The 21,129-nt window shown below is 36.1% G+C and overlaps 1 protein-coding gene across 7 annotated transcripts in view; it reads right to left on the reverse strand.

The window, feature by feature from the left end:
• The window catches only part of LOC129236266 (protein crumbs), a 96,943-nt gene that overhangs the window by 62,916 nt on the left and 12,898 nt on the right, over positions 1–21,129 (reverse strand). The window lies entirely within an intron of this gene.

The raw sequence follows: 21,129 nt of genomic DNA on the forward strand, positions 1-21,129 counted from the left end.
ATTTTTTAAATGCCAAGCAGAAAAAAATAAAGGAAGTATCTGCAAATATGTATTTTTTAAGCAAGAAAAAAGAAATTAATATTTATTGGGTTGGCAATTAGGTAATTGCGGATTTTTTTTAGAAAATCAAAAACAATTTTTTCATGGAACTAAATAACTTTATTCTGTAATGTATTATCCATTTCGATCAATGACCTTTTGCCACCTTTCAGGCAACATCATAATTCCATGTTCATAAAACTTCTTGTTTTTATTAGCAAAAAACTGAGTCAGGTACGATTTTACATCATCATAATTATTGAAATTTTTACCATTCAAGGAATTTTGTAAAGATCGAAACAAAAAGTAATCAGATGGTGTAAGGACAGGACTATATGGATGTGGTAAAACATTCCAACCAAGCTCCAATAATTTTTGCCAAGTGGCCTAAGATGTGTGTGGCCTTGCATTGTCATGATGGAATACAGTACTTTTTCGATTTGTCAACTCGGGCCGCTTTTCTTCAACTGCATTGCTTAATTTCGTTAGTTGTTCAATGTAGACATCAGAATTGATCGTTTGGTTGGGTGGTAAAAGTTCAAAGTAGACAATTCCTTTGTAATCCCACCAAACTGATAACAGAACCTTCTTTTGATGTTGTTTGAGTTGGTTCACCTGGCCTGCTCCACGATCTTTTCCGCTTGATATTGTTGAAAACAACCCATTTTTCATCACCAGTTATCAGTCGTTTTAAAAAGGGATCATTTTCATTGCGATTCTTTAGCAAATCGCAGCTGTTAATGCGTTGCGTTAAATGCGTTTCTTTCAGTTCGTGAGGAACTCATGTATCGAGTTTTTGAACCTAGCCAAGTTGTTTTAAGTGATTTTCAATGCATGTATGTGATACATGAAGATTCTCTGCAATCTCACGTGTTGTACTGTGATGATCTGAATAGATTATTGCTTTTATTAGGGCGTCATCAACTTCAATTGGACGACCAGAGCATTTTTCATCTTTGAGTGAAAAATCACCAGAACGAAATTTGGCAAACCAATTTTGTTACTGCCGTTCTTTTAAGGCTTCGTCACCATAAACAGCACATAACTTTTTATGCGCTTGTGATGCGGTTTTCCCTTTGCGGAAATAAAAGAGCAAAATATGACAAAAGTGTTCTTTTTGATTTTTTATTTTTCAACGAACGCCAAACGTAAACTATGCAACCGATCAAAAAACTTTTTTTACTGATTGACAGCTGAGTTGCCAACTATCAAATAACAAAATGTGTTTTACATTTGTACTACGTCTGCAAACCTAAAAATTCAACTAAAGCCATCTATGAGTGAAATCCGCAATTACTTAGTTGTCAACCCAATATATATAAGTATATCAGTGGTCTGCGGAAGCTCTGATAGTCTTCCAAAGGCAATTCGATATGAACTAATGAAAAATGTGATAATATTGTTCAACTGGAGTGTGCAATAAAATATCGCTGATCAAATGTTGTATGCATGTTTTAAAACTCTTATTTATGCTCTTACTTTTTAAGGGCCTATACAGCGCTAGACAGCAGCTAGATAGCCGGGCCAAGTGACCGATTGGGAAATTTTATACAAATGACAAGTAGGTGAGTATCAAGGGCATTGATAAACAAAAGACTAGAATGTAGAGCGAGGTAGAAAGGTATGTCTATATGTGTATATGCATGTGTACAGTTGGGAAACTCATAGTCTCTTCTTACTGCAAGCGAGTCTGCTTCAAATCCCTTTCTACTTCGACACGCTCGTTTAAGCACACAGTGCGCTGCATTTCATATTTTGTGAGGAAGTTATCATACATTGTTCTCCGCTTATTTTCTTCTTAATCTAAAAACTAGTTCAACTCAATTAAATTGCAGCTCATTAAAATTTTCGAAAGGAAGAAAGAAATAATACCATAACAAATGGGTGTGTAGCAACAACAAAAAAAAAAAAAGAAAATTAAAAATGATGCGCATACGAGGTTATCTAAAAATTTGTTGTATGGTGCAAGAAATATTTATAGAAATTAGTTATCTGAACAAAAACTATCATTCCAGCAGCATTTTTCATAAGCTTTTTCAAGAGTTTTTGTTTATAATGCCACTAAAAAGGTGACTTTGAAGGCTGGAGGTGCTAGTCCAATAACCGATTACGAGCCAGTAAAAGTGCAATTAAAGTCTGCTTTGGTCAAATGGCCAGCAAATAATATATTGCGAGGTCAACAACCTTCTCAAGTTGCAATTACTTGCATTAGACTAGAGAGTAATAATAGGTGGGTAGGTGAAATGGTTGAAGTATCACTCTGGTAGTACACAAGTAGCACTAAAACGCCGTTTTGTAACTATTATGAGTCCTACAACAGACAGTTATCTACACCTAACCAAAGATGTTGATGCAATGGAGAAGACTGATGGGATTTAGATTGAGGAGCGCCCATTGACCTTAATCGTTTAGCTGCCAAACCTAGAAATTTACAGTCTCTTTCGCTTAAAGGTCCCCATAACCTCTGCAAAGGGGGTTAAATGGTAAACCTAGCTTTTCCGCGTGTATGCCGATGATCCTACGACCAGTAAACACAGCTACCAGCTCGATCATTGAATGGCGTGGAGTACCCAGAGCTGTTTCCTGAAAAATAAGTTGTGCAATTCCAATTTAGTTGACCTCTTTCTGGCAAGCTCATCAGCAAATTCATTCTCCTCAATGTCCAATGTCCAATGTCCTGAAACCCAGATGAGAAAAATGCTACCTACACACCCAAGATATTTGATCTCCTCCTTACAGGAGTGGACTAGTTTGGATCTGCACCCTCGCTCCCACGTTCCCTAAGCACTGTGCTTGCCTGCAGGATCTGCCTGAGTGTAATAATAAGTAAACTTAGAAAATGTTGGACAAAAATTTTAATTTTGAGATTTATTCATTGTTGAACATTTAGATATAGAGTTTTTAAAAGTAAAATATCTTCAGTTCTTTTTAACATTTCTATAGCGGTTTTTTTTAATTTTTGAAGTTAAATTATTTTTTTCTAATAATTTTAGGAAAGAAATTGTGGGGAAAGAAATTCCCGTTAATTTTTTTTAGATTTTGTTTTTGTTTTTTTATTAGTGCAATCATACAATTTTGTTTTTGAATGACTTTTTTACTAAATAAAACAAACAAAATAACTTTGAGTGATGTAAATCTCTATTTTGACCTTTAAGCGCTTCATTTCTTGTATGCTGCAGCTGTCTGGTTCGTACGTGTCAAATATGATTGACGTAACCATTTGCAAATTAGAAATCATCCGATAGGGTGATCAATTTCGCGTGATTGGAACCTTTTTCAATGATATCCAATGGATGTCGGACCATTTGCTTTTTAGTGACCCTCGTAAATACAGAAAATGGCTAAATAACATCCATAGCTGAATGCCAACTAATTTATTTTCTTCAAATTAGTCACAGTACTTCACGTTACTGAAGAAAATGTATCGATTTCCAGCATCCAAGTACCAGAAGTGATTGAGTTTCTCAACTGATGAACCGTAAAGAAAGTGATTACTTCGCCTACTTTTCTCTAATATGAATTCAACCTAAATTTATTTTTAAAGTTCGCATCGAACTTAATTTATGTTAAACCAAATGAACTAACTACGTCCTTAATTGTACTTTCTCGTTGAAGAAAATGTATTGCTTTCATATTTTGAGAAATGGTGCGAGATGCTGTGATTTGTTAACCTTCAATATGTTAGAGTTTTTAAGTACTTAATGAGTAATCTCTCAAGTGATTGCTAATGTTGGGAAATTATAATTACAACAAACTTGGAAGTAAATTAACTCCGCTTGACGACCAGCAGGCATCAATAGATGAGCAATTTGTTTTTTGTAGTTCCGCAGTTTTTTCATCGAAATTTGACAAAACGAATGTCTGCTTATATCCAATTGGGACTATCCACACCTCATAGACCTTTGAGAACACTCTGGGAAGTCCTCGGCTAATAGAAAAAAGTACTTTCTTTATTGAAATGAACTTCAGATTTATTTAGGAATTTAATTGAAAAATAATAACGTTTTATCATAAATAGGAACATACTAAATTTGTATGTGCTAATAAAAAGCTTTCAGAAATCCCTAGAATAATTAAACTTATCAATTAATTAAAAACAAAAAAACAATTTTTATAACACAAAATTTAAAAAATCAAAAAATGTGAGGCAAATTAGATTCGCTTTCGAGCAAATCCGATAAAATGTTTTCAAGTTTATATATATATTTCCTAATAAGGGACGCCGAAAATCACTAAATTACGAATTTTGAGCGAATTGAATAATTTTTTTTCAGAATTCAAAACTGACTGAAGCAAGTCCGATAAAAAATGTAAAAAATCGCGTGCTATATAAGACTCAATTTTTAATTAAAAAAAACTGATAGTATCGACCCTGAGATTGGCAAGTGACACATTTTTTGGCATGACAATACTAAACTTGTATGTAACACATGGGCTAAAAAGTCCTGGGCCGAACAAAAAGATCTCACTAGTTTCATTGCATTTACATATATTATTTTTTTAATTAATTAAAAAAGTTATTAAAAAAAAAAAGAGGTTGTCTGTAAAGTCGGTTTACTGACGATAGCTTAACGTGATAACGTCATAAGAAAATACTGATTGAATGGTTGCATTTTCAAAAGAAAATTTTAATTTTATTTGTTTGATAGATATTTTGTATGGATATAGAGAATGAGTTAACATTAACATAACATAATATACTTTAACATAACATAACATAACACAACACAACACAACACAACATAACATAACATAACATAACATAACATAACATAACATAACATAACATAACATAACATAACATAACATAACATAACATAACATAACATAACATAACATAACATAACATAACATAACATAACATAACATAACATAACATAACATAACATAACATAACATAACATAACATAACATAACATAACATAACATAACATAACATAACATAACATAACATAACATAACATAACATAACATAACATAACATAACATAACATAACATAACATAACATAACATAACATAACATAACATAACATAACATAACATAACATAACATAACATAACATAACATAACATAACATAACATAACATAACATAACATAACATAACATAACATAACATAACATAACATAACATAACATAACATAACATAACATAACATAACATAACATAACATAACATAACATAACATAACATAACATAACATAACATAACATAACATAACATAACATAACATAACATAACATAACATAACATAACATAACATAACATAACATAACATAACATAACATAACATAACATAACATAACATAACATAACATAACATAACATAACATAACATAACATAACATAACATAACATAACATACCATAACATAACAAATTACCCCGTATTAAAGCACTTATCAACAGCTTTCATTTGATACCCATATTGTACATACACAACCAAAGGTTACCCAGGTCCACGTTTTGACCTATATCTCGAGACCCCAGTCACGGAGCGACATGAAAAATACTCTGTACTAAAGCATTCACCAACAGCTTTCATTTGATACCCATATTGTACATACACGTCCGAAGGTTACCCGGGTCCACGTTTTCACCTATATCTTGAGACCCTATCTACCAATAGGTATTCAAACTATACGGAAATCATCTTCAATACCTACTTAACAATGTGTGTAAGTTTGGTTTAATTCGGTTCAAAGACACGGCGGGTCCACGTTTTGGCATATATTTCGAGACCCTAGTCATCAATAGGTATGAAAACTACCCCGTATTAAAGCACTTATCAACAGCTTTCATTTGATACCCATATTGTACATACACAACCAAAGGTTACCCGGGTCCACGTTTTGACCTATATCTCGAGACCCCAGTCACGGAGCGGCATGAAAAATACTCTGTACTAAATCATTCACCAACAGCTTCACTTTGATATCCATATTGTACAAACACATTCTAGGGTCCACGTTTTGGTCTCTATCTCGAGACCCTAGTCACGGAGCAGCATGAAACATACTCTGGACTAAAGCATTCACCAACAGCTTCCATTTGATACCCATATTGTACATACACATCCGAAGGTTACCCGGGTCCACGTTTTGACCTATATCTCGAGCCCTATTTCCAAAATAAAATATAATCCATGTTACTCGTGGATGATGTAGCTTTCGAATGGTGAAAGAATTTTTAAAATCGGTCCAGTAGTTTTGAGCCTATTCATTACAAACAAACAAAGTTTTCCTCTTTATAATATTAGTATAGACAACATATCTTATAAGGTATATGGTAAATATTACCATACATTTTTTCCTTCATATATAATAAAAAAATTAATAATTATAACATTAAAACAACAGGTATTATTAACAAACTTGGTTTTATTTTAAATTCTTCAAGTGAATCAAATTAATAATAATCAATAAGAAGGCATATGCAAATACAAATACGTGAATTTATATATGTACATTTGCGCATATACATACATACATATATACGCTCACTTAAGTAGGAGAGAGCAAGATATCGAACGTTGCAGTTCGTTTGCTTTGTTTGCTTTGTCGTTCGTTCCGCCCTTTCGCTTGCAGTTCATTCAATGCAATGAGCAAGGTAACGGCAATGAGCAAGGTAACACTAATATGAGCAAGGTAACACTAATGAGCAAGGTAACACTAATATGAGCAAGGTAACTACATATGAACAGTAATGAGCAAGGTAACACTAATATGAGCAAGGTAACGGCAATGAGCAAGGTAACTACATATGAACAGTAATGAGCAAGGTAACGACACATTTTTTCGTGCGTGCAGCCTGTTAAATCGAATTATAAGACGTTATCACGTCAAAAAATTAGGTGATTAATTTTGCGCCACCTTCTATGTAACTAATTAATGAAAAAGTTATAAAAAACAAAAAAAAAACGAAAAATAAGGTTGGAAAGCGTTTTCCCTAGAATACTACGCCAGTAAAAAAAATTAATTATTTGAAGCTAAAGTTTTTTTTTAATTTTTTTTTTCGGAATTTTGTAAAACTGCCAACAGATTCGCAGCAGGAACGCCAAAAAGTCGCAGTTATCAAGTTTTATGCGAATTCGAACCATTTTTTGGAAATTCGCCCGTTATTTTGAATTCAAATCGTAATCAGCAACGCAAAAAAGTCGCAGGTATCAAATTTCGGTTGCCGTAGCCGAATGGGTTGGTGCGTGACTACCATTCGGAATTCACAGAGAGAACGTTGGTTCGAATCTCGGTGAAACACCAAAATAAAGAAATAGTTCTAATAGCGGTCGCCCCTCGGCAGGCAATGCCAAACCTCTGAGCGTATTTCTGCCATGAAAAAGCTCATCATAAAAAAAGTATTTGCCGTTCGGAGTCGGCTTTAAACTGTAGGTCCCTCCATTTGTGGAATAACATCAAGACGCACACCACAAATAGGAGGAGGAGCTCGGCCAAACACCAAAAAAAGGGTGTAGGGGTTATATATATATGTATATATGTATATCAAATTTCGAGCGAATTCGAACCATTGTGTTGTTTTAATTCGACGGTCATTTTAAATCCGCCATGTAGAATTTTGTAAAATTGACACCAAATTAGTAATAAGCGATTCCAAAAAGTCCCGAGTTCCGAGTTTCAAGCGAATTCGATAATTTTTTCCCCCAAATTTCCCCGCTATATTGGACTAACTTTGTTTGATGAATGAAAACTGACATCAGTAACACTGCCGAGTTCAAATTTCCAAGCATGACTTGTAAGTAATAAAAAAACAACTGAATTATATGAAGCTGAAGTTTTTTAAATTTATTTGTTTGACTGACGTATGCAAATCATTTCGAAATACATTGAATTGCTTTGTCTGACGCTTAGCTAAGAATTTGCATCACCAGCAACAAAGCAAAAACACCAAACAGTAAAAGTAAAAGTGCAAAAAATATGAACAGGGCAAAACAGCAAGTCAGCAAAAACATTGTATTAAACAAAAATAAAAAAAAGTAAATAGAAAAAAGCTTTTGTAGATCATTTAAAAATATATAAGTAGTAAATGGTTAATATATTCAGTGAGCAATGCGAATTGGGGTTTCATCGCAAAAAACTTAATGGTTTGATGAGTCTCTTGGCTTTCAAATGCGTTTGTATGCATACATATAAATATAAGTATATGTATATGCGTGTATGTGTATGTATACATGCATAAGTTTGCATGCAAGTCGTTATTCATGTACAAATCTTACTTGGTTGTTTGTTGTTCGTATTGCAATTGTTGCATTCCACCGAATTTACAATAACGAATCGGCATGCAACCGCGGTGTTTGTTTGATTAGAAAGTAGTGCCTGTTGCAACTGCCGATTTCGTATTGTAGCACGCAATAATTTGTATGCTATTTTATTTTATTTAATTTTTCGCTGCGTTTCTATTTCTAAACTAGATCTTAATCAATTGATTTACAATTAAAAAGTCAGCTTAGCAGTGAATAATTGCAATAAAATTAAATAAAGTAGAGAAAATATTAATTATAGCAGATAAAAATACATTTAATTAACCAACTTTGCGGTGTTGAGGAAAACGGAAAAACAATTTCACACATAAATTACGCCGGCCCATTTTTTCGTAATTTTTTTTTTGCTGTTATTGAGGGTTTCGACTACTCTGATTACGAAAAAAATGCTAAATGATTACAAATTTGTTTATTGAAATTTGCAGATTTTTTTCTTGAATTTTGACTGGAAAATTACTACAATAAATTAGAATTAGAAATAGAAAAGTACTACATATTCAAGCAAAATTTTTATTCAATACTATGCAACGATATTTTATATAATTTCCTTGAAAGGACATCAGGTTGGTCTCGTTGCAAGTGCCAACAGTTATCGGCCATCATATCAAAGCCTCAACTCCCTTGATAACGCTGCTGGAGTGACAGCCCTTGAGCCGACTGTAGTGGGAACTTCTCTTCCATTGCTCGTATATCTTCACGAAATCTCTTTAACATGAAGTGGCGAAAGTATGATCCGATCTCAGGCGTGTTTATAACATTTGTTTGTACCAACTATCAGCTTCTCCCTTTGGCCCCAGTACAAAATACGGAGGACTCGTCCTTTAGACTCCTCGCCATTCAATTTCTAAACTCGTAGCTGTGTTTACCGGTCACTGGACGATCAGCACACACGCGGAAAAGCTAGGTTTACCACTTAAACCCCATTGCAGAAGATGTGGGAACCTTTCAGAGAAGGAGACTGTTGAGCACATTCTCTGTGAATGTCCGAGTTTGGCAGCTAGACGATTAAGATCACTGGGTGCTCCTTTCTTCGACAGCCTGGGACAGTGCGCCAACCTAAATATCCCCTGTAGTTATCTGCCTGTTATAGGTCTCATAATACTATCAAAACGGCGATTTAGTGCTACTTGAGGAGTGTCAGACCGGCACTTCAACCATTTCACCTACCTACCTATCAGCTGCTCCCGTACCCGCCAAACGTTATGTGACTAATGGCGCTTCGACAGTCACAGAAACACGTAAAATAAGGAAGCTTAACTTGAAAGAAATTAGCCATTTTCAACTCCGAACGGCAGATATTTTTTATGATGAGCTTTTTCGGAGGCTTAACATTGTCTGCCAAGGAGCGACAGCTATGAGAAAAACGATTTTTTTTATCAATTGATGTTTCATGCCTGAGGTTTCCAACCTGGACTCTACCGATGGTAGTGACGGATCAACTCATTCGGCTATGGCGGTCACCATTTCCATTACTTCCATTTCCTTAGAAACATTTGTGTCCTCTTCTTGGATAGATCGGTAGGTGGAAGTGACAGTCGATCTCTTAACCTACTTACTTAGACCATTGCCGATCCATTGTGATCTCACAGTATCAGTTCGTCTGCTACTCCTCGATAAATCATTTTGTTTTAATTGCAATCCCATTGATTTGGCTGGCACTTATATCCATAAGGTCATCAGTATCATTCAAGAACGATGAGCCAAAGTATCTAAACCTAGTGGCATATCATGCAGGAGAGTGACAGAGAAGATGTCTGACTGACTCTTCCACGTACTTATTCTTGCAGTTCTGTCGAAATGGGATAAGTTCAATATTTGAAAATATCGACATAGGAGACAGTGGCCTGTGATCAAAGCCACTAACATAGATACGTTTTTTCTTGACCGATTAAGTACCGCCTTAGAGCGTCTGGTCAAATTTCATTTTGGTCAAATTCTTTTTGTACTCTTCTTCTTCTTCGTGGAATATACAATAGACCCATTCTCGCTGATGCTGATATCTATAAAAAGACGACAATCACTGGAGTGGTATTTTTTTAAAGCCCAACTGTTGCCGAAAACCTCCCACGACAGTCGGTTGTACCTTATCGGAAAGACGCGTATTTATATCCGGCCAAGGACTGTCGCTTCAGTAGCTAATGCCGATACAACAACAACAAAAATCTCTCCACAGAAGACTAAATCCTCCTCTTTAGAAAAATACCTTAACAAACACTTTTTCTGGCGTGCGATAAAAAGTAATGCTGGTTTTTAGACTAAAAAAATGTTTTCTTTTAAACGAGATGAAAAAAGATCTTCTGCTTCTTTTGATAGATTCAGATCTGATGTGGAGTCCGGATCAGAGTTTTCACTTCCTGAAATATTGTAGTCGGGTCTATGGAGTTTAGGAATATTAGAGGATTTAGATCTGCTGTCGTGTACCTCGTATGATTTCAAGTGAGGTCGTTTAGTAGAAGATATGTAAGTTGGATATCACTCCTTATTTTCCAGGATTCATTCCTTTTACTTTCACGGTGCAAAAGTAGCAATCGTGTTGATACTTTTGAGATTCTCCCAAGTTATAGATATTTTAACTTTAATGCATTCCTTTTTCCATTGGATCAGACACCCAACATATTTTTGTGGAGATTCGTAACCCCGGGCATGAAACGCCAATTGATGCAAGCAATGTTATGGTTGGACCCCGGTAGCAATGGCAAACCTCCAAGAGTATTTTTGCCATAAAAGGGCTCCTCATAAAAAACTTTCTGCCGTTCGGAAGCGGCATATAAATGTAGGTATATTCATAATTTATAACCGTTGTGGCTACATGTAATTCTCTATGACTAAACCACATTAACGTTCTATGACTAAATTTTTAGTATGATGAACGTTTCATGAAATAGTGTAGGCGAAACAATGAGCTATATGAACTTTAGGATGACATAGACTTAGCGCAGCGAATAAAGATCCAGCGGCTACGTTGGCTGGGTCATGTCGTCCGAATGGATACAAATGCTCCGGCTGTGAAAGTATTCGATCGGACCAGCTGGTGGTAGCAGAGGTAGAGGAAGGCCATTTCTGCGTTAGAAAGATAAGATGGAGAAAGACTTGGCTTGTTTAACAAATGGAGGGACCTACAGTTTCAAGCCGACTCCGAACGGCAGATATTTTTATGAGGAGCTTTTTCATGGCAGAAATACACTCGGAGGTTTGTCATTGCCTGCCGAGGGGCGACCGTTATTAGAAAAATGTTTTTCTTAATTTTGATGTTTCACCGAGATTCGAACCTACGTTCTCTCTGTGATATCCGAATGGTAATCACGCATCAACCCATTCGGCTACGGCGGCCGCCGTAATAAAATATTCGTACCGTTGCTTTATTTGCACTTGATTTCATCTGTTCACAATTTTTTCAGGAAGATAACATGGCTGCTCGGTCATTTCATTCATTTTCAAATGATGGCCCGCTGCGATACTTTTCATATTTATGGGCTTTTGAAAATCACCATTTTTATAAATTGAGCAACCTTTCCTTATTAAAGTTGATGGTATTTCTGATAAATTTCTATTGCTATATTTTACAAGTTCATAAAAAAATCTTTTAGTGAATTACCACCGCAATGGCAACTCTGACCTTAAACAGTAATAATTGCTTCAAAATTAGTTCGCCACAGCACAATACGCTGCATGCAATCGACACGAATCTGTCACAGTTTTTTTCTTTCATTAGCTTTTTTATTTATTTATTTTTCCGTTGATCTCGCGGGCGCAGCATTTGAGCCACTCTTCTTGGTCCCAATATTCATCGACTCTTTCTTTCAGTCAACCGCTATGAGCCGTGACCGTTTCGTGCGGAAGGAATGTGAAAGAGCGGCGTGACGGTGTGCAGGTCGAATGACGCGACTGAGAGCGACTTTTGTTTACGCTTCACTTCTAAAACCAGTTTTTATAACAAATTTGTTTTCCCCTTTTTTGGCGAGTTTGATTTTTGTTGGTGCGGAGCTCAGAGTTCCAAGCAAAACATTACCAAAGGTTGGTGAGCTGACAGACGGGCACACAATCAGATGCAGATATTTACATAGGTGCTTTGGTGTATGTGTACGGCTGTGTGGCTGGGCGAGCTCAGCATTTTCAGGAAATGAATCAGCCGTAGACCTACAACAAATGCATTCACTCTATAACACTAACAACAAGCAGAAAACGTGTTTACAACTGGAAAAACAATAACCTGTGCAATGAAAACATTATTGGAAACGTTGGTTCAGCGCCCTTTAGAGCGCAAATCTGTATATAAGCGTGAGTATGTATGTATGTATGTATGTATATGTACATTAACAATTTCATATATTTTTTCATACATATGTATGTACAAAGATACATATGCACATCTGAAAAACTTTCCGCTCTTTGGAAGACACGTTAATGGGCCGTTCTTGGACAAATTGATTTAGCCACGCCGCAGACAGACTTTATTCAACAGGGTGTGCCACAACATTTGAATTAGGAAGAACCTCAAAATATTTCATAAAATATGTGTAAAAATTGTATGTCCTATAAGAAATCATAAAATCACATGAACCATATATATTTATTTAATTACAAACCCTGAAAAATTATGAATGTATTTGGTATACGAGGAGTGAATAATAAAACTGGCATTTCATTTCACTACCTCACACATTTACTTATTAACTGTTTCTGATTCAACACTTTTTTGCTCACAATTTTGCTTCAGATGGCTAAATTTTGTTTTCGATCATTCCTGCCGCTTGGCTCACAAGCGGCATGCTTAGACCAATGCTTCCAAGTATGAGTAGAGAAATTTTTTTTATTATAAATATTATTTGAACGTCCTACGACGTTCTCAGAACCACTTTGCAAACCTTCTGGCGGAATGCTTTGAAAAGCAATATAATTAAATAACAATTTGTCAAAACAAAATAATGTAGTGCTGCCAAATCAGATGCAACATTGGACTGGAGGAAAACTTTTAGTTTTATTCACCACTGGTTTATTGGTGAATCTAAACCAGGAACTATTACCTTGAATATACATAGAGCATTACACGTACCTGATTCAGTTTGTGCGTGACTACTATTGGGTAGGACCCGTGTTGGGGCTGTGGACACGAAACAGACATAGATGGCAAATGTTGTTTCTAATAGCAAAGGGGTGACTGCTCAGACTAAGGCCAACTTCCGAATGTACTTCTGTCATGAAGAAGCTTCTCATAAAAACCATCTCCAGCTCGAAGGCGGGATACTACTGCACTACCTTGCAGCAACAGCAAGACACACACCACAAGTACTAAGCGGAGCTCGGGCAAACACCCAACAAAGGACATACGCACCAATTGCGCACAACTTTCTAATCCATACATTGCTCCATGGGAATCTTCTGTTGTTCGAAATAGTGCTGGAAATCTTCATGCGCCGTGTTCTCTTTCACAATTTTAACGGATCTAAACTCTGTTCCATTCAAGGTAGATTTCTCAAACAAAACAAGTCACACAGATTTAATGAATGGTCTAACACTGGAATGCTGCACTTGGCTAGAAGAGACTTGGTAAACAATACGAAATTAGTCGGACACATTGCCCTAGAGGAGAATCATGACTTGTTCTTCCACAATATGTCTAAATTTTTCCTTATTTTTTCACAAAAGATTTTTCCGGCGAAACAAAGAGGAAATGCAAACGAAGGCCATGACTATACTAATTTATTTATATGTATGTAGATGCGGACACTTCGTTCGAAAGATAAGACTTCATGGTAAATAGCAGGCGGTCTTTGGCGTTAGACGCATGCGCACTTTTTGCACACCAGCATCGATATCCTTATTTAATGTCATATCACGTAAGAATTATCTAAAAATACTGTTGTGCACTGTTGAGAAAACTATTTATTTGACCCATGTCCGGTGAAATTTCTATCCGAATCTTTACTATTGTATTTTAAAAGAAAACCAGTAATGGATTTCAAACGTAATATAGTAAGGCGATTTCATTATATTTGGTTGGAAAATCATAACCAGCGATTGTTCGTAAGCTCGAGCACATTAAAGTAAATAAAGTTTTTGTTCATCGCACCATTACTCGTTACAATGCTACTGGTAGCATCGCGAAACGTCATGGAGCTGGTCATCAGAAGTCTGCAACGTCACGTGAAATGGTTCAAAAAGTGAAGAAGCGACTTGAGCGAATTCCCCGACGAAGTGACAATCAAATGGCGAAAGAACTGAAAATTTCTGACCGTAGCATGCGCCGCATACTGAAAAATGATCTTAAAGTTAAACTTTACAAGATCCAAAAGGTGCATGATCTTATACCAAAACAGCAACAAGCCAGACTTGAGAGAGCGAAGAAGTTACTTCGCTTGGCCGAGAGCGGTAAATTTCCGAACATTGTGTTTTCGGAGGAGAAAATTTTTCAAATTGACCAATTCGTAAAATTCTAAAAACGATAGGGTTTATTTGATCGACCGTTCATACGAGAATTTGAGTCATTGGCCACCAGGAGGCAGCACCCACCACAGGTTTGATTTGGTTTGGGCTGTAACCGCAGAGGGGCGCTTTTCAATCGTTTTCATCAAGCCTGGCGTCAAGGTAAATACGAAATATTATCGGGAAAGTATTCTGGAGGTTACTTTGAAGCCGTGGGCAGGCAAACATTTCAGTGGCATACCATGGAGGTTTCAACAGGACTCGGCACCGCCTCACAAAGCTCGAGTGAACCAAGAATGGCTAAAAAACCACGTTGAGAACTTCATAACGTCCACACAACGGCTCTCAAATTTACCAGACGCGAATCCGAAGGATTATTCTCTTTGGGCCATTTTGGAGAACAAGATCCGAGCTAAAAGATTCACCAGTCTTGAGGCGCTGAAAAAGCCATTGCCGCGACTGGGCCAAAATACCTACAAGTCACGTTCGGGCAGCCTGCGATTCGTTTCTGGATCGTCTCAAGGCAATACTCAAGTCAAAAGGTGGTCATATCGAGCAAAAGTAAATTGATTCTTAATTTTATTTTATTGTCACACATTTTTAATTGGTTACACTTCGAGTGCCGGACCCTGTAAATCAGAATTCTTGGATCAAAGTACCTAATATAAAAAGAAATGGTGATGACATAACTTTTCAGTATTTTTTTCAGCATTAAAAAAAAGGTCTAAGAATGAATTTTTTTGTTATATCGATTTGCGTAAAAATCTTTTCAAAGCTCAAAATAGAAAACAATTTTGTGAAAATGGTATCTTTCAATATATCGTTTTTTGGAAAAACGGCACATTCAAAACTGGTTATATGTTTTTCTCAATTTCACGCGTGAGTAGCTTGTGAGCCTACATGGAGTATGTGGGGTTTTTTTTTGGTACTTCGATTGTGTAAAAATCTTTAAAAAAAGTTCAAAATTAAAAAACAAAAATTATGATAATTGATTTTTTCGATATATGGATTTTTGAAAAAAACGAAGATTTATGATTTTAGAGCGCGTAAAGATTTCCATCACTACATTTTTTTTATTTAGTATAAAAGTTATTCAAAAACAAAATAATGAGTTATTCATTAATTAATATTAATTTTTCATTTAATGATTTTTGCAAATTTAAAATAAATTTTTAATTAAAAATTTTTAAACTAACAAATAAACATTCTCTGAAAATCCATTCATACCTTTATGCAAAATACAATTTTGAATATACAATTAAGTTTCCAAGTCAAACGTTCGGAATTTGTTGCAGTTATGAATTGAGCCGACTTGAAGTTTTCGTTACGGTAGGCATCAGACTGAAAGGCACTGCGCAAAGGAAATCAAAATAAAAGAATTTAAACATTTGCACCACCTTGTATTTTAAAGGTATCAAAACATCTTCTAAGCAAACAAGAAAAAGGCAAACTTTTGAAATTTCTACAGCGGTCTAATCGCTTAAGCCACAGATATGAATAATAATTAATAGTTTAAGTATTGCATTCAGATTACAACGATTCACTGCTGGGCAGGTAGAAAGTGCTAAGTCGATTTCTCTAATGCCGATAGATACGTGCATACGTACAAATATCTCGGTTCTAGTGATGTTTTTGGAAAACCGGTCTGAGCGAATTTTTATCGTTGATAGAATGACGCATGGCCGACATATTAAGGAAGTGTACACAAATGACTCTATGAAAACCAAAGAAATAACAAAAAATATTTTCAAGTATGTGAATATGAGTGGAGGTATTTGTGCGCTATTGCTTTTACATACCTACCTACATTTGTTGTACATCGTCAGCTGTCAGTGTGCGCATACAAACGCCCATAAATTCCACAAGTTAGCTGACTGATGCCAGCAAACGAACAAGATAACACAAACAGCCAGTACCAGCTTATATGTACACTAGCAAACCCGGCCCCCTTCGCTGGGCACACTAAAATAGAATAGATATGGTTTAGAACAGAAAATATATGGTTTTCATATTATTTATTTCTTTATTCTTTATTCAAGCGCTTTGGCATAAACAATATTTTTTGTTTTTCTATTTGTTTTTGAGTAAATATAAAATATAAATTGAAAATCAGGAAAAAAGAAGATTGTTTTTAAATATCAAATCAACGCATATGAATAAACAATCGTCTTTTTTCCTGATCATCCATGAATTTTTCGTTTCAATTTATATGTTTTATTAAGCATTGGAGCTTTTTTAACCATTATCCATTTATATTTTTCAAAAAAAAAAACGAAAAAAATTTTTTTTTCACGAACACATAATTTCATTCGGATTTCACATTAAATTCTCAAATTTCGTAAGAAATTATTCACTGTTCCAAAATCCACTCCAAAAAAATTCACAAACAATTTTTACATGTTGCACTTACGTGTTTTCCTTATGGCATCCAAATCAGAAAGAAATATAGACCCATTGTAACTCACACTGTCAATTTGACAGTTCAGTTCCGCCCCAAGCGTTAAAAAAGTAAGCGACATTATGGATGGTTCAAAAGAACGCTGTACCCGTTGCCAGTGCTCCGAATTACAACCAAACTTTACGAAACCCATTTTCAATACTTACTTAACAATGTGCGTAAGTTTGGTTTAATTCGGTGCAAAGACACGGCGGGTCCACGTTTTGGCATATATTTCGAGACCCTAGTCATCAATAGGTATGAAAATTACCCCGTATTAAAGCACTTATCAACAGCTTTCATTTGATACCCATATTGTACATACACAACCAAAGGTTACCCGGGTCCACGTTTTGACCTATATCTCGAGACCCCAGTCACGGAGCGGCATGAAAAATACTCTGTACTAAAGCACTCACCAACAGCTTCAATTTGATACCCATATTGTACATACACATCCGAAGGTTACCCGGGTCCACGTTTTGACCTATATCTCGAGACCCCAGTCACGGAGCGGCATGAAAAATACTCTGTACTAAATCATTCACCAACAGCTTCAATTTGATACCCATATTGTACATACACATCCGAAGGTTACCCGGGTCCACGTTTTGACCTATATCTCGAGACCCCAGTCACGGAGCGGCATGAAAAATACTCTGTACTAAATCATTCACCAACAGCTTTCATTTGATACCCATATTGTACATACACGTCCGAAGGTTACCCGGGTCCACGTTTTGACCTATATCTCGAGCCCTATTTCCAAAATAAAATATAATCCATGTTACTCGTGGATAATGTAGCTTTCGAATGGTGAAAGAATTTTTAAAATCGGTCCAGTAGTTTTTGAGCCTATTCGTAACAAACAAACAAACAAAGTTTTCCTCTTTATAATATTAAGTATAGATAAGTACATACAAGCACATATTTATACATACATATAAACACACATATTTCCCTATTTCTTATGATCACATTTCAAGCTAGAAATATTGCGCCTAAGAATTTAAGAGCTCAACTTTTGCGCTTTTTGGCATTTTCGCGGTTCGTTTGTTAATTTTGTCGCCACAGCTGCTATTTTTGTAAGTGCTTTTATTTTTAGACGCTTTTTATTGACCAAATGCAGTCAAGAAATCAATGAAAAGAAAAGCCCTAACACATCTCATATGTACGCTTGCGCTCGCAATCCACACTGCGATGTTAACTTCCCTGCAGGAAATCAGAACATTAATTCTTACCCCTATGATTTCTATGAAAAAAAAGTTTCAAACTTTGCACAAAATTTTTGAAAATTTTTTGTAGGTAGGTAGGTGAAATGGTTGAAGTGCCAATCTGGCACTCTTCAAGTAACACTGAAGCGCCGTTTTGATACCATTATGAGACCTCCAACAGGCAGATATCTACAGCTAGCCAGAGCTGTTGATATAATGGAGAAGATTGATGGGATTTTGGTTGGCGCACTGCCCCAGGATGTCGAAAGAAGGAGCACTCAGTGATGTTAATCGTCTAGTTGCCAAACCCGGACATTTACAGTGAAAGTGCTCAACAGTCTCCTGCTCTGAAAGGTACCCACAGCTTCTACAATGAGGGTTGAATGGTAACCCTAGCTTTTCCGCGTGTGTGCCGATCGTCCAGTGATCGGTAAACATAGCTCCGAGCGTGGAAATTGAATAGCGAGGAGTCCAAATGACTTTCAGAGTTCTCCGTATATTGTATTGGGGCCAAAGGGTTTTCGAAATAGTGCATGATGTAATAGAACTCCATGTTTTCTGCGCTTTCCTGAGAAATAATTTGTGCAGTTCCCCTTTAATAACTGTCAGGGGGATGCCAATGGTCGGGTAGGAAGTCTCTGAGGCTAATTCAGTCCCCTTCCTGGTAAGCTTATCAGCAATTTCATTTCCCTCTATGTTCCTATACTCTCGAATCCTGATTAGAGAAATATTTGCTGCACACCCAAGAGATTTGATCTCCTCCTTACAGGACTTTCCTAATTTCGTTCTGCACCATGGCGTCGTCAGAGCCGCGATGGCTTGACTATCGGAGAAAATGTTAATATATCCCTTGGTCCCGTGTTCTCTAAGCATTTTGCATGCAGGATCGCAAAGACTACTGTTTGAAAAACACTAGTTTCGGCAGTTTAAAGATATATAGATAAATTGCCTGATTTAGAGAAAACCCCTGCTCCGACTCCCGATTCTATCTTGGAACCGTCACTGAAGACAGAGGTGCAAACTTCGGTGCAGATTTTCGTAATTTCATCAAAACTTTCAATTTTTACACAGAACTTTAACAATTATTCTGGTTTCAAGACACTACAAGACACACAGAAGACAGTGGAATTGTGACAATTTTTTTGTTAACGGCGATAGTCTTTTTCTCCCATACAAAATGATTTCGAACTTGAGCAACAAAAATTTGTTTTAAATTTAATTTGCCGCGCAGAAATCGAATCTTCAGTTCGAAGGTGATTATGCTGATACCTACTAAAGCAATAATAGAAAAATATTCATGCCCATATCTGTACCAAAAAAAAAATAATAATTATAAGACCAAAAGCGTTTGCTTTTAATTTAAAAGTTCACAATGTATGTATGTAAGTATTACGTTAAAATTATTATATTACAAGTGCTTTTGTCGATTTATCTCGTCCCCATATTAGTTGGTTGTTTTGGTTTAGAAACAAAAAATATGCCGGGCGGAAAAGCTTTGCCTGAATTTGAGAAGGAACACATTTTAGCATAGAGAGAGAGAGAGAGGACTTACAATGCGAGAGATTGCTTCGAAGTTAAAAAGAAGCAAAACGATGATTTTACATTACACCCATTTGAAAAATACGGGAGATACCAGGAGAAGTAGTAGAAAAGCAAAACGTAATGCTAGAGATGCTCGGGAAATCAAACATTTAGCTATAAATAAATCAAATAGCCCTGCTGGAGTTAAACATACTCTTAATTTGGAAGTTACCACCCTTCGTGTGCAACAAATTTTCCCAGCGAATTCTAGTCTAAAATATATAAAACGAGTACGTAAACCTACATAAGTTAACCACACGACTTGTTTAATGGGAAAGAGTAATTTTTCCCGATTTTAAAAAATTCAGTCTGGACGGATCGGATAATTCCCAAATATATTGGCATGGTAGACGGAAGAAAAAGGATGACAGAATGGCTTTTAATTTTGGAGAGGGTTCTGCCATGGTTTGAGCAGCCATTGGTAGCAAGGGTAAAATGTCTATATGTTTCATATCCACAAAAATTAATAGTATCAAATATATAGAGCTTCTAGACGAATTACTTATTACTTTGTTTGATGATAATTTCTGAGCCGTGATGCGCGGGCATCAGCTGTTTGTTAGTTGGCTAAATGGCAGTCCAGAGTATTGTTTACAAGCGTGCGGAAGCATTTTTTGCCGAGAGTAAACGCGAAAAAAGAAAATCAGTAATGGATTTCAAACGTTATAGGGTGATTCCATTACATTTGGCTGGAGAAGCAGAGCCAGCGATTGTTCGTGAGCTCGAGCAGCTTAAAGTAAATAAAGTTTTTATTTATCGCACCATTACTCGTTACAATGATGCTGGTAGCATCGCGAAACGTCATGGCGGTGGTTATCAAAAGCCTGCAACGACAAGTGAAATGGTTCAAAAAGTGACTTGAGCGAAATCCCCGACGAAGTGCCAATCAAATGACGAAAGAACTGAAAATATATCACCGTAGCATGCGCCGAATACTGAAAAATGATCTTAAAATTAAACCTTACAAGATCCAAAATGTGCATGATCTCATACCAAAGCAGTAACAAGTCAGACTTGAGAAAGGGAAGCAGTTGATTCGCTTGCGTTTTCTGACGAGAAAGCTTTTCAAATTTAGCTATTCGTAAACTGCCGAAACGATAGGGTTTATTTGACCAACCGTTCACACGAGATATTGAGTCATCGATTGACCATCAGGAGGC

This window comes from Anastrepha obliqua, chromosome 1 (genome assembly GCF_027943255.1).
Source record: "Anastrepha obliqua isolate idAnaObli1 chromosome 1, idAnaObli1_1.0, whole genome shotgun sequence".
NCBI lineage: Eukaryota > Metazoa > Arthropoda > Insecta > Diptera > Tephritidae > Anastrepha > Anastrepha obliqua.